Source organism: Pan paniscus, chromosome 8, assembly GCF_029289425.2.
Source record: "Pan paniscus chromosome 8, NHGRI_mPanPan1-v2.0_pri, whole genome shotgun sequence".
NCBI lineage: Eukaryota > Metazoa > Chordata > Mammalia > Primates > Hominidae > Pan > Pan paniscus.
Genome location: NC_073257.2, coordinates 98,738,338 through 98,752,710, shown reverse-complemented (window position 1 = coordinate 98,752,710; position 14,373 = coordinate 98,738,338). Strand labels below are relative to the sequence as shown.

Here is a 14,373-nt window from a genome sequence, read left to right as displayed (position 1 = left end):
GCCAGGGCCCCTTCCCGCGGGGACTCGGGGGCGGGCCGGCTGCTCCTCTCACTCGACCCCCGCCCGAAACTCATTTTGTTCTCCCCTGTTCCTCCCCACAGCGTCCGGAGCCAAATCACAAATATCAGCCTCGCCGCTCCGGGGCGGGGAGGTGAGCGCCTTTCCCATTTAAGGATTCCAGAAGCGTCCCCGGAGCGACTTTCGCCCACTCCGCATCCCCAAACTCGGCCTGCAACCCGCGAGTGGGAGACAAAAGAGGGGCCGGCGGAGGACGCGGCGCGGGGTGCCGTGGGTCTCTGGCTGGGCGGTCCCGGCCCAGCGCGCGCCGAGGCCTGCGGAGCTGCCGGGGCCGGGCCGGGCAGCCCCTGGCTCCGGCCACCGCGCGCCCAGCTGCCTCTGCAGCCTCGCCCGAGCCCCTCTGGCCTCCCCGCTGCGGCCAGCCCCTCCCGGTCCGCACGCGCACTCCCAACTCACCCGGACCCCAGGGAACGCATCCTCCAGCCCTCGGCGCGGAGCGGGTGGGCGCGGCGAGCCGCCGGGGCGAAGCGGGGCCCGGATCGGCCTTCGCCCTTGGCGTGCAGCGGCCCCGACCCGGTCGCCCCTCGATCGGGCCGTGCGATCTTCGCCGCGCGCGGACGGACGCGCCGAGCCTAAGCCTTCCTGCCCGCCCTTGGCCCTCCTCCCTCCTCGCTCCTGCCTCCTCCCTTCTCCTTCGCCAAGCCCGGCAGGCGGATTCCAATCTCTGCAGCGGCCGCCGCCACCGCCGCCGACTCTTGCCAGGAGGGGAGGGGGCGGCGCGGGTGCGGGGGCCTGGGGGAGGGGCGGGCGTCCGCGGGCCTTGCACGGCGCGCGCGCACTGGGAGGGCCCCCGCCCGCGCCGCGCGCACCCGACCACGGGCGCCTGCCCCGCCCCGCCCCGGACACGAAAGGAGCCGAGCGCACGGCGGAAGCGCCCGAAGAGTCCGCGGATCCCGGCGCCCCGTTGCCGGGGAGGAGGGCCAGCCGCCGGCAAGGGGGCGCCGAGCTGCTGGTGCGGGCGGGAGTGGGGGCTGCTCCTCCGCGCGGGCCCGCCGGCCCCTCCCCACAAGCCAGCCCCACAGCCGCCGCCCGGGTAGCGTCCCGCAGACGCCGTAGGTAGCACGCGATGGAACGCGGCGGAGGGGAGCGCGGACACGGCTGCCGGGCGCTGCGGCCATCGGCGCCCTGGACGCCCGCTCCGGCCTTCGGGGCCGGATATCCCCACTCTCGCGGGCTCTTTCGCGTGGACCCCTGCTCCGGCCGACACTCACACTGCGGTGAACGCCAGTCAGCTGGCGTGAAATAAGGTCGCTGGGAAGGCACCAAGTCACCAAGGTGGGGGATGGCCAGGTCGTGGTAGTTGCGACAAAGAAAAATATAAGTCACATTGCATTTGTTTCTCGCCCACCCACCGCTCCCGGCGTCTCTTCCCGGGCTCCTTGCCAGCGTGCCGAGGCGCAGGCAGGGTGATGGAGGCTCCCCGGCCGGGAGGATCTGCCGGGGAGAGCGGCTTCCCTCATCGATTCGGGAGCGCCAGGCCCGGCGCGCCCGGGCTCCTGTGACCTGCGAGCCCGCGAATTCCAGCGGCATAAGATAAGGAGCGGCGAGGGCCCAACAGGACTGAAGTCAGCCAGCTATAAATACGCCTCCAGCTCCACCGCGGGCTCACGCTGGTGACCTCGTGTACCCTCCGGAGGCTCATTCCGTCCATTTGGAAAATGCAAATAATTGTCACCACCTCTTTTCTTCCATTTCCCCTCATTCATGGTGGAAAATGCTTTTAAAAGTATTCGATGACCCGTATGTGAGGAAAGAGGAGATAGGCCCCTTTTTCACCAAATGTGACTTTAACCTCCTTAGTAATCCAAGGAATGTATCAAGTTTAAGTCACTTAACAAAAGATGTTCTTTTAAAGGTGCATTTTAAAAAATCACTTTTAAAACTGGGTAAACTGGGTAAAAAGAAAGGGGGAAGGAAAACAATGTGCCAGGCATTTGTATTGACACACATTCTTGCCTGAAGAGGTGTTTAGATTCCAGGGTATTCCCTTATATTCTGGTGTAAATGTTTGAATTCCCGTGTATTTTGTTTCAATTTTTTGGTTTATCTTTTCTTCTTTTACCCGCCTTTGCCCTTAATGCTGCAGATAGCCTCCGTCATTCTGAATTATTTTTCAATTCTGTTTTCTTCTCTAATCTTTTTTTCTGGGCTCTTCAGCTGTCTCAGGTTTGACAGTCATGGGTTGTAGTATCTTGCTATGCAGGAAGAATAGGATACGTGAGATTACTTGCATCAACTAAAATTGGTCACTTTTCTTTCTCAAGTTTCCTTCAACCCAGCTTTAGTTTTTTTGTTTTTTGGGGGGTTTTTTTGTTCTTTTTTTTTTTGAGACGGAGTCTCGCTCTGTCGCCCAGGCTGGAGTACAGTGGCACCATCTCGGCTCACTGCAAGCTCCGCCTCCTGGGTTCACGCCATTCTCCTGCCTCAGCCTCCCGAGCAGCTGGGACTACAGGCGCCCGCCACCACGCCCGGCTAACTTTTTGTATTTTTAGTAGAGACGGGGTGTCACCGTGTTAATAGGATGGTCTCGATCTCCTGACCTCGTGATCCTCCCGCCTCGGCCTCCCAAAGTGCTGGGATTACAAGCGTGAGCCACTGCGCCCAGCCCCAGCTTTAGTTCTAAAGGAAAAGATGGGCCTTTTGCTTAAGGAGATTCAGATTGATTGGTCAAAGCTCTCATTGACGTATGCTGAGCAATGTGTCGGCAGAGAAAACCATGGCAAGCGTGTTATTATGCTCTTTATAGTCTAGTTGGATTTTTAGACATATGAATTGGTCTATAAAATAGACAACAATCTCAGGTGGGAACCTTAGTACATCAAGTTTCTGAAATGTACAAATGAGTATTCCCTGGCTTGTGTTATCTGCCACTGTAGAAATGAGAGCAAAATTGAAGCATCAAATTTTAAGTCGTGATATGTTTGCTTCTCTGCAAAAGACTCTCCTTTTCAAATCTTCAGGAATTTTTCGCTCTCCTTTGGTAAGGCCCAGCTAGTACCTAGGCTTCAATCTCAGCGCCCTGGCTACCAGCAGCTAGTGGGGCATGCTGTTCTCCCTGGCTACTGGCATGTTTATGCATGCCAGCCCGTTTCTCCGGTCTGTCTGCCCAGGGAGACATCTGGACACGTGTGTTCTGGCCCCCAAACTCAAAAGCAACATCTCGGGATCCACAGTTAACATTCCGTAATGTGTTGGTATTCCTTTAAGTGGGTTACTAGAATAGGCTGGAAATGGTCTTTTCTTCTGTCCAGGTAGGTCCCAAGAGAGGTAGTTGTTACATGCCCAAAGCAGCATTCATTAATTACATCGTGCATTTAGTTATTTGTTTGTGGTCTGAGCCCCTCTGCTCCACTAGAATATAAACTCCATGAGCAAAAGACTTTGTCAGTCTCTCTTTTTTTAGAGACAGGTTCTCACTTTGTCACCCAGGCTGGAGTGCAGTGGCGTAGTCATAGTTCACTGTAACCTGGAACTCCTGGGCTCACGTGATCCTCCCCCCTCAGCCGCCCAAGTAGCTGGGACTACAGGCCAGCTTGACTTTGTCAATCTATTCTCAACTCTCTCCTCAGAGCCTAGTGCCTGGCAAGTGAATATTTGTTAAATGAGAGAAGAGAAATAAGCATACATATCCTCTAGGCATTTCTAAACCTTGTCACCAAGACCCTTTTAGTGTTAGAGGGTGGCATGGCTATCTTGGAAAGAGTGAAGGTTGGCTGGGAAAGCTGTGGATCACATCCTCTTCAGTGAAATGGCACTTCTGCCTTCAGGGATCCAAGTTGAATAGATTAATCCAAGCTAATCCATTCAAAGTCATTTTCATGTTGTAAAGATCTTATAAGGCAAAAGGCAGCACGAAGTCTCTGGGTCTGATGATAAGTTAGAGGCCAGTAAGGAGGCACAAGTGAAGGAATGCCATTGGTAGGGTGACCCTTTAGGTTGGCTTCAAACCCATTATTAAATGGGTAGGTGTTAGGGAGAATAAACAGCTTCATTTTTCAGCATGGACACTACTACATCTTTTTTTTTTTTTTTTTTTTTTTGGTTAGTAGTACCCCATCATGGCTTAGAAGGACTAAACTGAAACAGAAACTGTGGTTAAGAATAAGATGGATGTATATAATTCAGTGCACAAAATAGAGGAAGTTTAAAAACCTGAATTCATTTTCATTGTGGTGGTACAGTGTTTTACTTCTTTTGTTTACTTCTAGACAACTTGCTCCTTCTCCCTTAGCTCCATTTTAATTTATCTTTGCCTCAAAGCACTGGCTACTATGATTGAAAGATAGATGATGGAGGATATTGCTGCTCTCACTTGGTCCTACCTAGTCCGTGGCCTCTGTATTCCTCCTTTCCCTACTATCCGTACACCCTTTACCATAGAACCTGATCTTTCCTAGGCCTTGAGGCAGGAAGAATTATCAGAGCTTTGGTCCCAAGCTCAAGACTCAGCCTCCCACTGCCTGGCCCCTTTCTAAGAACTGACAGCCCTTCTCTTGTGTCTGAAACCCTGACCTGTTAGCTTGCCAGGACCTGGAATTTCTATGCTTGTTGTTTGGACTTAGCTGCATCCCTGCACCCAGACTGCTGGGCAGTTGTAGGTATTGTTGGTGGCATCACTTAATTGCCTCCAGCTCTTTGTTTCTAGACTCCCTGTATCTGTATTCTCTCTATCTGTTGGGCCTCCCTTCCCCCATTACCTCAGGCTGGATGTCCCCATCCCCACTGCGCTCCTGGACTACCACCTGTTGTTTGCTCACTACTCTCTGGCTATCAGGCACTGCCTAGAGGACTATGGTTCCTCCCACCGAGCACCGGGAGCTGGGGCCTCCCTACCCCAACTCCCACGCAGCCCACAGTAGATCTTGGCCTTCCCTGTCCTGCTGCAGCTCACTGCCCTGCCTTTCCCTATCCTCACAGCACCTGGTTTATTGCACTTGGATTATTTTTTAACCAGATGAAAACTATATATAATATATATGCTCTGGACATACACTAAGTACGTATTAAAGGTGTATTATATGTAATTTTGGCTGGGCGTGGTGGCTTATGCTAGTAATCCCAAGCACTTTGAGAGGCCAAGGTGGGTGGATCATTTGAGGTCAGGAGTTCGAGACCAGCCTGGCCAACATGGTGAAACCCTGTGTCTACTAAAAATACAAAAATTAGCTGGATGTGGCAGCAGGCGCCTGTAGTCCCAGCTACTTGGGAGGCTGAGGCAGGAGAATTGCTTGTCGCAGTGAGCCCAGATCTCGCCATTGCACTCCAGCCCGGGCAACAGAGCGACACTCTGTTTCAAAAAAAAAAAAAGCTATATATATATTTTTTTCTGGCTAAAAATTAATCCAAGTGTAATAGGGGTGTGTGTGTATATAATCTATTGAATATAATTCAAATAGATTTCTAGTCTGAACTTTGTGTGTGTGTGTAGGTGTTTGTGTACATATGTAAGTATATGCATATATGTATATATGTACACACAAATATGCCTATGTGTGCATATGCGTATGTGTGCACACATATGTGCGTATATGCGTATGTGCACACGTGCGTATATGCGTCTGTGCGCGCATGTGTATGTGTGCACGCATATGTGTATGTGTGCATATGTGCGCATATGTGCATGTGTAAGTATGCGTGTACACATATGTACATATATGTAAGTATACATGTACATATGTGTGTATATATACACACACAAAACCCATACATACATTCAAAAATGAAAAGACCCATGTCTGATTCTTCTTACTATCCCTAAACACTGATTCTACTCAAGAATTCCTTTGGAGCTAGTAGTCCAGAAATCCAGCATGTGGAGCTGAATATGATTACCTTGGGAATGACTAGTAAAAGGAAGGCAAGGTGCGATGATAAAAGATTCAAGCTGAGATAACTGGGGAGATAAAATCTGGATCAGGAGTGCAGATTCATTAACACCATACTGTGCCTACTGTCCATGGCTTACATGGTAATTGGGATGTATTCCTAGATGTGGTGTGGTGTCACCAGTGTGACCAGGCATACTAGTTTACCCATCGGATATGTTGAAAGTACCTGACCCTGTGCTGGACTCAAAAGTTCAGAGCATGGGAACTGTCTCATTCTCACTCCATTGTATCCAGTGTGCTGCTTGGCACACCAGTAGGTAGTCAGTAAGTATTTATTAAATGAATGACATACTTAATTTTGTTCTCTACTGGTAGTTTGTCCTGGCGCATTTCTTTTTATTTCTATTAGCCAAGGCAGGGTTAGGTGGTTTGTTTTGTTTTGTTTTTCCATATTTTTGAGGATTAATGATAAAGCACTTATCTTGTTGGAATGAGAGTCTACTAACAAATCCTGTACATCATAATAACAGAACTATCATCTAACAACTTGTTCTCAATAAATAAACTTTAAAACAACTTCCTTTATTATTTCAAAGGCATACATAGTCATATATATAACCAGTAACCAATACTTGTCAGTGTTTATTTTAAAATGCAGATTATTTTCCATTTAGTTTGCTACCTACCTTAAAGCCCCTCTTCCTCCGATCCTGAATGCTGCTAGCTCTCCTCCTAATTGATCATTCCCTCTTTCAACTAATGTTGCCCAGTTATTTAGATTTCTATTGTGAAACACCAGTCCCATTAAATCTGAAAACACTGCTATAGAGTAACATTTCGTTAGACTGGTCTCACTACTTTCTGAAGAATGGACCATATTCATTCTCCATTTAATGCCATTCTCCTCCCTATACTGCCTGAGTACCACCTCTTCCAAGAAGTCATCTTTGACTACTCCATCCTCATCTCCTTAGGCTTTTCTCTCAATGGTCTACATCACTGACTTTCCACATAGCTTAGCTGTTCTTATGTCTTTCTCACAAATAAGTTTTCATACCTTTGTTCTTCAACATAAATAGGGGCCTCTCAGCCTGAGGGAGACAGTTTAGGGAGTACCAAAATACACGTAGTATCAAAAAAGCAGTCCCAGGCCACTGGAGCTTACCAGTTATTGAATCCTTGCTTCTGCGAATCCATTGTTTTCAAGGTTGGTGGGCAGTTGCAAACTCCTTGATGCATCTGCTGTGCTGTTGCATCCTCCCTCCTGTCTATCTCCCCTGCGTATGTACCACTGTCGCTATGGTCACAGTACTGAGCAGCAGGGTTGCTAGGTTGCACAACTTTAAGGGGGTGCCATTCGCAACCTGCCTGACACGAATGGTGCTCCCTGGAATTATGCATTGCAACATCTGCACGTGATCCTGTCGAACACCAGAAAGTTCTACTCCAGTGGCAATGGGGAGGCTGGTCCCTGGCTTGCTTAAAGAACCCGCTTTTTTATTGTGTAACATTATATACCTTTCAGGACATTTGACAAGATATATTTAAGCATTTGTTAATTTTGTATTATTAAATATGTGTGTTTATAAAGAAATAGATTATCCTGAAATAAAGAGAAAACGTTGGCAGTGTTCTGTGGTGGCCTAATGGATGGTTATTATTTTCTTCCATAAGCTTTATCTCCCCCACAATGGACAATGTTATATGTTACCTTTTTTTTTTTTTTTGAGAGTCTGCTCTGTCGCCCAGGCTGGAGTGCAATGATATGATCTTGGCTCACTGCAACCTCTTCCTCCCGAGTTCAAGTGATTCTCCTGCCTCAGCCTCCTGAGTAGCTGGGACTACAGGTGTGCGCCACCACACCCAGCTAATTTTTGCATTTTTAGTAGAGACGGGGTTTCACCATGTTGGCCAGGCTGATCTTGAACTCCTGACCTCACGATCCGCCCGCCTTGGCCTCTCAAAGTGCTGAGATTACAGGCGTGAGCCACTGTACCCGGCCCAATGTTACTTTTATAATCAGAAAAGTAGATGTTTTCGACTGTGGGTTTCAGCACCAAAAAAAAAAAGAGTAGATATTATTTAAAAGAACTGGTTGATTGATATAAAAATGAAAGTGGCAAATTGTATATTTGTCAGAATGAAGTCAGTTAGAATCCCATATAAGATATGTAATTAAAGTTTTTATTTATTTGATTGACGTGAATATTTTTCTTGGTAAAAAGAGTTATTCTAGGCCAGGCACAGTGGCTCACCCCTGTAATCCTAGCACTTTGGGAGGCCAAGGCGGGCAGATCGCTTGAGTCCAGGAGTTCCAGACCAGCCGGGGCAACATGGCAAAACCCCATCTCTATAAAAATTACAAAAATTAGCCAGGCATGGTAGCACTTGCCTGTCATCCCAGCTACTCAGGAGGCTGAGGCAAGAGGATCCCTTAAGCCCAGAAGGCAGAGGTTGCAGTGAGCTGTGATCATGCCACTGCACTCCAACCTGGGCAACAGAGGGAGACCATGTCTCAGAAAAAATAGAGTTGTTCTGTTGTTACACTTGCAATAACACATCATACTCATCAGATTTTAACTATGTATACCATATGTCATCAAAACTAGGGTACTGTTTCGTTGTGGGTTTTTTCCACCCAAAGAACAGCATGGATGTTGATTATAAGATCCATCATTATTTTATGTACAACTAAGGAAGAAAAACCTTGCCAGTTAAACCCTGACACGTTAATTAAGATATCGCAATTCCAGAAAGTTTCAAATGTCAAAAAAAATGTGCATCTGAGAATTAATGAAATATGGTGTATTTTAATGCATCTAGAAGGTGAAGCAATGCCATACAGGCCAGCATTTGAAATGTTAAATTTCTGAGTTTTTAATGTATAATCTTGTTATGCCTGACTCCTGAATAGCCACACTGTGGATGATACCACAAAAGCAGAGGCAGTGCAGTTCAACTGCATGTAAACATGTAAAACAAACAAAAGTGAATAACATGATTCAGTCACATAACGTTTGGAAAAAATACCAGCATCAAGTCACATGCTGGATTATATTACAAATCAAAAATTAACTTTTTTTTTTTTTTTTGAGATGGAGTTTCATTCTTGTTGCCCAGGCTGGAGTGCAATAGCACAATAAAAATTAACTTTTTGACAGTTGCTTATACTGAAAATGTGTGATGACAAGACGAATCAAATTTTAGATGTTAACACATAAGTTATCTTTGGAGAAGTCAAACTAAACATTCAGAAAAATCTCAGCAGTGCAATAGAATGACTTTACATCTGTCCCGGAAACTGAACAATAGTGCTTGTTGCTTATGAGGCCATCAGGAAAAGCCAGCTGTGGATTTCTTTCTAGTACAATTAATTGCTTCCGCTGTATATAAAATTGAAAGAATTGGGTGCTTTAGTGCGGAAAAAGGATATCCTGCTACACTGCTCCTATTTCCTCACAAAGGCTATTACTGAGCCTTTCACCATTAATTCACATGCATTGGATTATCCTGTGATGAAAGGCCAAAAGGCTTTTCATTTTTATAGTCTCTTATCCTATTTATTTGGCACCTCTCTGGAGATACCTGCTCTTCTCCCAAGACCAGCTAATTGCTAGGATGTCAGAAGGTGGCTAATGACTGACTTCCTTTTCAGAGACTGTGAGCCCATCTCTTTGCTGCTTCTTGGGGTGGCTTTTCTTATTGCTGAGAAATATTCTGGGTTCTGTCATTATTTGAGGTAAAAAATGCTATCTTTTTTTTTTTTTTTTTTTTAAAGACAGAGTCTTGCTGTCTGTCACCCAGGCTGGAGTGCAGTGGTGTGATCACAGCTCACTGCAGCCTCAACCTCCTGGGCTCAAGCAATCCTCCCACCTCAGTCTCCCAGGTAGCTGGGACTACAGGTGCATACTGCCACATTCAGCTGATTTTTTGTATTTTTGTAGAGACAGGGCCTCCCTGTATTGCCCAGTCTGATCTCGAACTCCTGGGTTTAAGTGATCCTCCCACCTCAGCCTCCCAAAATGCTGGGATTACAGGCGTGAGCCACCGTGCTAGGCCTCAAGACTTTGTTCTTAAGGCCTGAGCTGAGCAGGTCAGAATCTACACCAGCACTGTCTAATAGAACTTTCAGTGAAAATGAAAATGTCCTGTATCTTCCCTGTTCCAACACGGTAGCCCCTAATCTCATGTGGTTATTGAGCATTTGATATGGCTAAACAGAGAAACTGAATTTTGATTTTTATTTATTTTTAACTAATTTAGAATTTACACAGTCACACATGCCAAGCAGCTATTGTATGTACTAGCCAGTGCAGGTCTACATGAAGGATATATAAAAAAATCACTTGATGGTCTCAGTGCACACAATGGGCAGGGATTGAGGGGTTGGCATTGAAAATGCAGCATCTCAGCTAAGTGCAGTGGCTCACGCCTGTAATCCCAACGCTTTGGGAGGCCAAGGTGGGCAGATCACCTGAGGTCAGGAGTTCAAGACCAACCTGGCCGACATGGTGAAACCCCGTCTCTACTAAAAATATAAAAATTGGCTGGGCATGGTGACGCACGCCTGTAATCCCAGCTACTTGAGAGGCTGAGGCAAGAGAATCTCTTGAACCCAGGAGGCAGAGGTTGCAGTGAGCCAAGATCGCGCCACTGCACTCCAGCCTGGGCAACAGAGCGAGACTCTGTCTCAAAAAAAAAAAAAAAAAAGGAACAAAGAAAATGAAGCATCTAAACAACCAAAAGAGTAGAATTGGATTGTTTGTAACACAAAGGATAAATGCTTGTGGGGTGGATATCCCAGCTTCCGTGATGTGATTATTATAACTGCATGCCTGTATCAAAATATGTACCCCATTTAAAAAATATATATATATATCCACAAAAATTAAAACTAAAAAATATGCCACCTTAAAAAAGAAAGAAAATGGGCTGGGCATGGTGGCTCACACCTGTAATCCCAGCATTTTGGGAAGCTAAGGCAGGCGGATTGCTTGAGCCAGGAGTTTGAGACCAGCCTAGGCGACATAGGGAGACCCCTTATTTACAAAAAATACCAAAAATTAGCTGGGCATGGTGGCACACACCTGTAGTCCCAGCTATTCAGGAGGCTAAGGAGGGAGGATTGCTTGAGCCCAGGAGTTTGAGACAAGCCTGCGCAACATAGGGGGACCCCTTCTCTACAAAAAATACTAAAAATTAGCCAGGCATGGTGGCACACACCTGTAGTCCCAGCTACTGAGGAGGCTGAGGTGGGAGGATCGCTGGAGCCAGAGAGGTGGAGGCTGCAGTGAGCCATGTTGGCACCACTGCACTCCAGTCTGGATGATGGAGTGAGAAAAAAAAAAAGAACAGGTTCTGAAACCATTGGCTGAATTGATGCCTTTGTTCTCGCTGTTAAAAATAAATGGTAGAAAGCACACACATTCAGGGATCTTTTCTGTAGTTTGCTACTAGAGAAGTTTCTCTAAACATGCAGAGCACCAGAAATGGGGGTTGCTATTCAATGGATATAAAGTTTCCGTTTATATTAAGTGTTCTTACTACGATTTTTTTGTTTGTTTTTTGAGATGGAGTCACTGTCACCCAGGCTGGAGTGCAGTGTCACGACCTTGGCTCACTGCAACCTCTGTCTCCAGGGTTCAAGCGATTCTCCTGCCTCAGCCTCCCGAGTAGCAAGGATTATAGGCACACACCACCACGCCCAGCTAATTTTGTATTTTTAGTAGAGACGGGGTTTCGCCATGTTGGCCAGGCTGGTCTCGACTCCTGATCTCAGGTGATCCACCTGTCTCAGCCTCCCAAAGTACTGAGATTACAGACGTGAGCCACTGCATCCGGCCGATTCTTGTAAAAAAACAAATTTTTTGTCTGGGCATGGTGCCTCACGCCTGTAATCCCAGCACTTTGGGAGGCCGAGGCAGGTGGATCACGAGGTCAGGAGATCGAGACCATCCTGGCCAACATGGTGCAACCCCCTCTCTACTAAAAATATAAAAATTAGCTGGGCATGGTGGCATGCACCTGCAGTCCCAGCTACTCGGGAGGCAGGAGAATTGCTTGAACCCGGGAGGCAGAGGTTGCAGTGAGCCAAGACTGCACCACTGCACTCCAGCCTGGGCGACAGAGCGAGACTCCCTCTCAAAAAAAAACAAAAACAAAAACAAAAAAAAACAATTTTTTTAATGGTAGAAACTAGCCAAAATGCTAAGTAGCGATTGTCTCCCAGTAGTAGGACTATGGTCACTTTTTTTTCTTCTTTCTGCCTATGTGTGTTTTTCATATTTTATTTAATAAGCACATATTCCTTTCTTAATTTGTCAACATTAAAGAGAGCTAAACCCATTCATTTCTTTATTACCCCAATTTCAAATTAAAGTGGTTTCAACCAACTCTTTCTCTAAGAGAGAGGGTAGTCATTTTGAAATACTGTTTCTTCAAAAATTACTTCAGGCAGCAATTTTAGTTGAGAGATCTGTATTCCCTATCCTAGCGTGAATAGCATCAGAGACCTGTGTTTGGGATGCCCTAGAACCCTGCTGAGAAGAATCAGAGAACATCCTTCTGGAAGACATGGCTCCAGACCTGGAGCCATCCTCTCACTTAGGCATTCCCTGGGTGTTGTGCCAGGATCCAAGCATTTCTGGACTACATTCCGGAGTCTCAGAGTCAAGGCCCAACAGTTTAAGGAGGCTCGTGGACTGACAAGGGCTCTGGTTTTAACACTGAGAAGAGAACCATAAAAAGAAGTCCTCATTTCCTAAAAGTTCAGACATGATCGTACAGGTTTAATTGGGAACAGCGAGCTGTTTACAGCAAAGTATAAACTGTATAAAGCAGACCTCAGCGGACACTCCCAGAGGATGTCCTGTGAACTCTCACTTCCCCAAGTCCAGATTCAGCAGAGCTGGCTTGGTGAGGTAGGGCGCTGCAATGCCAGCCAGAGGAGTAGCCCAGAAACCCCTTTCCAGAACTTACTTTGACCAAAAGAGATGGCCAAAGAGTTTTTTCTTCCTTGAAACTTGAAGCCAATCCCACTATTTTCTTAACTGCTTCTGCATATCCACTAAAGAGACTCTTGAGAAACAGGCTTAGCCACATGATGTGGTGGGAAGAACACGAACTTTGCAATCAGAATCCTGGCTGTACTTCCCAGTTTTTTACCTTGGGCAGAGTTTGTCAGCCTCTTAGACTCCCAGTTTCTTCATCTATAAAATGGGAATAAATAATACCAATCTCATGGGACAGATGTCAGAATTAACTGAGATATATGCAAAGTGATTGCCATAGAGTCAGCACTCAATGAATTTTAGTTACTTTCTTTTTCCTTCTAGAAAGTGATTGGTCCATTAGTGTTTGTGTTGAAGGGGAGAGAAAACAAACTGTAAAACTCTAAATGAGCCTTACTTCAAATACAGCCCAGTGCAGTTCAGTAATTAGTATATGAGTTCTGCTTCAGCTTGGGCTGGGCTCCAGTTCTTCATTCCAGCCTTAGCTCTGGAATTTCCTTCTCTAGAAAACCTTGGCGGCCCACTCCCAGGCTGGGTTAGTGGCCTGCTGAGCTGTCCTGTAGCACTTATCTGGCCTTCGGCTTCTCAAACTGAGGCACCTAACACTGAATGTGGAGTACAAAAGGTTATAGAGCAGGCCGGGCGCGGTGGCTCACGCCTGTAATCCCAGCACTTTGGGAGGCCAAGGCGGGCGGATCACGAGGTCAGGAGATCGAGACCATCCTGGCTAACACGGTGAAACCCTTTCTCTACTAAAAATACAAAAAAATTAGCCAGGCGTGGTGGCGGGTGCCTGTAGTCCCAGCTACTTGGGAGGCTGAGGCAGGAGAATCGCTTGAACCCGGGAGGTGGAGGTTGCAGTGAGCTGAGAGCACGCCACTGCACTCCAGCCTGGGCGACAGATCCAGACACCGTCTCAAAAAAGAAAAAAAAAAAAAAGAAAAGAAAAGGTTATAGAGCATCTCGTCCAGGGCATCTTTTTTTTTTTTTTTAATAATAATAACTTAAAACAGAGCATGATTTTTTAAAGCTAAAATATTAGATTGTAAGAGAAATTTTACAATTGCAGAAAGTTCCTAGAGGACATGTGTTTACTGTCCTTTGCTTGTAGGTCTGCTTTATATAAAGTTGAAGAAACGTTTATTGCCTTATGATAGTGAAATTATGCATAACTTAATTATCTCCTCAACCAGACTATGAGCTCTGTGAGGCAAGGATTGTGCCTCATTTGCCTCTGAATTCACAATAAAGTACTTAGTTACTTAGCATGAGGCCTTGCTCAAAGTAAAGGCTCAATGAATGTGGAACTAAACTCAACTCTGTCTTCCTCCCAGTGCTTCTGATGAATATAGTATTTCCACAAAGGAAAGGACTTCACATCAAGTGCCTAGTGGAGAGAGGTATTTTGGGGAGATGTATTTTACCTATCTAAACCTTGGCTTCCCTACCTGGTAGAG

At 46.5% G+C, this 14,373-nt stretch overlaps 1 protein-coding gene across 8 annotated transcripts in view; it reads right to left on the bottom strand.

The window, feature by feature from the left end:
* The window catches only part of BMPR1A (bone morphogenetic protein receptor type 1A), a 171,036-nt gene extending 167,381 nt beyond the window's left edge, over window positions 1–3,655 (bottom strand). For 3 of the 8 annotated variants that reach the window (XM_055093097.2, XM_034931039.3, XM_034931040.3), the window contains exon 1: window positions 475–839. The gene's annotated coding sequence lies outside the window, so the exon portion shown is untranslated. Of the gene's footprint in view, window positions 1–474; window positions 871–1,289 lie in introns of those variants that run through there. The other 5 variants (XM_063607783.1, XM_055093096.2, XM_034931038.3 and 2 more) reach the window with 3 other exon arrangements.
* Between the last annotated feature and the right edge of the window lie 10,718 nt (window positions 3,656–14,373).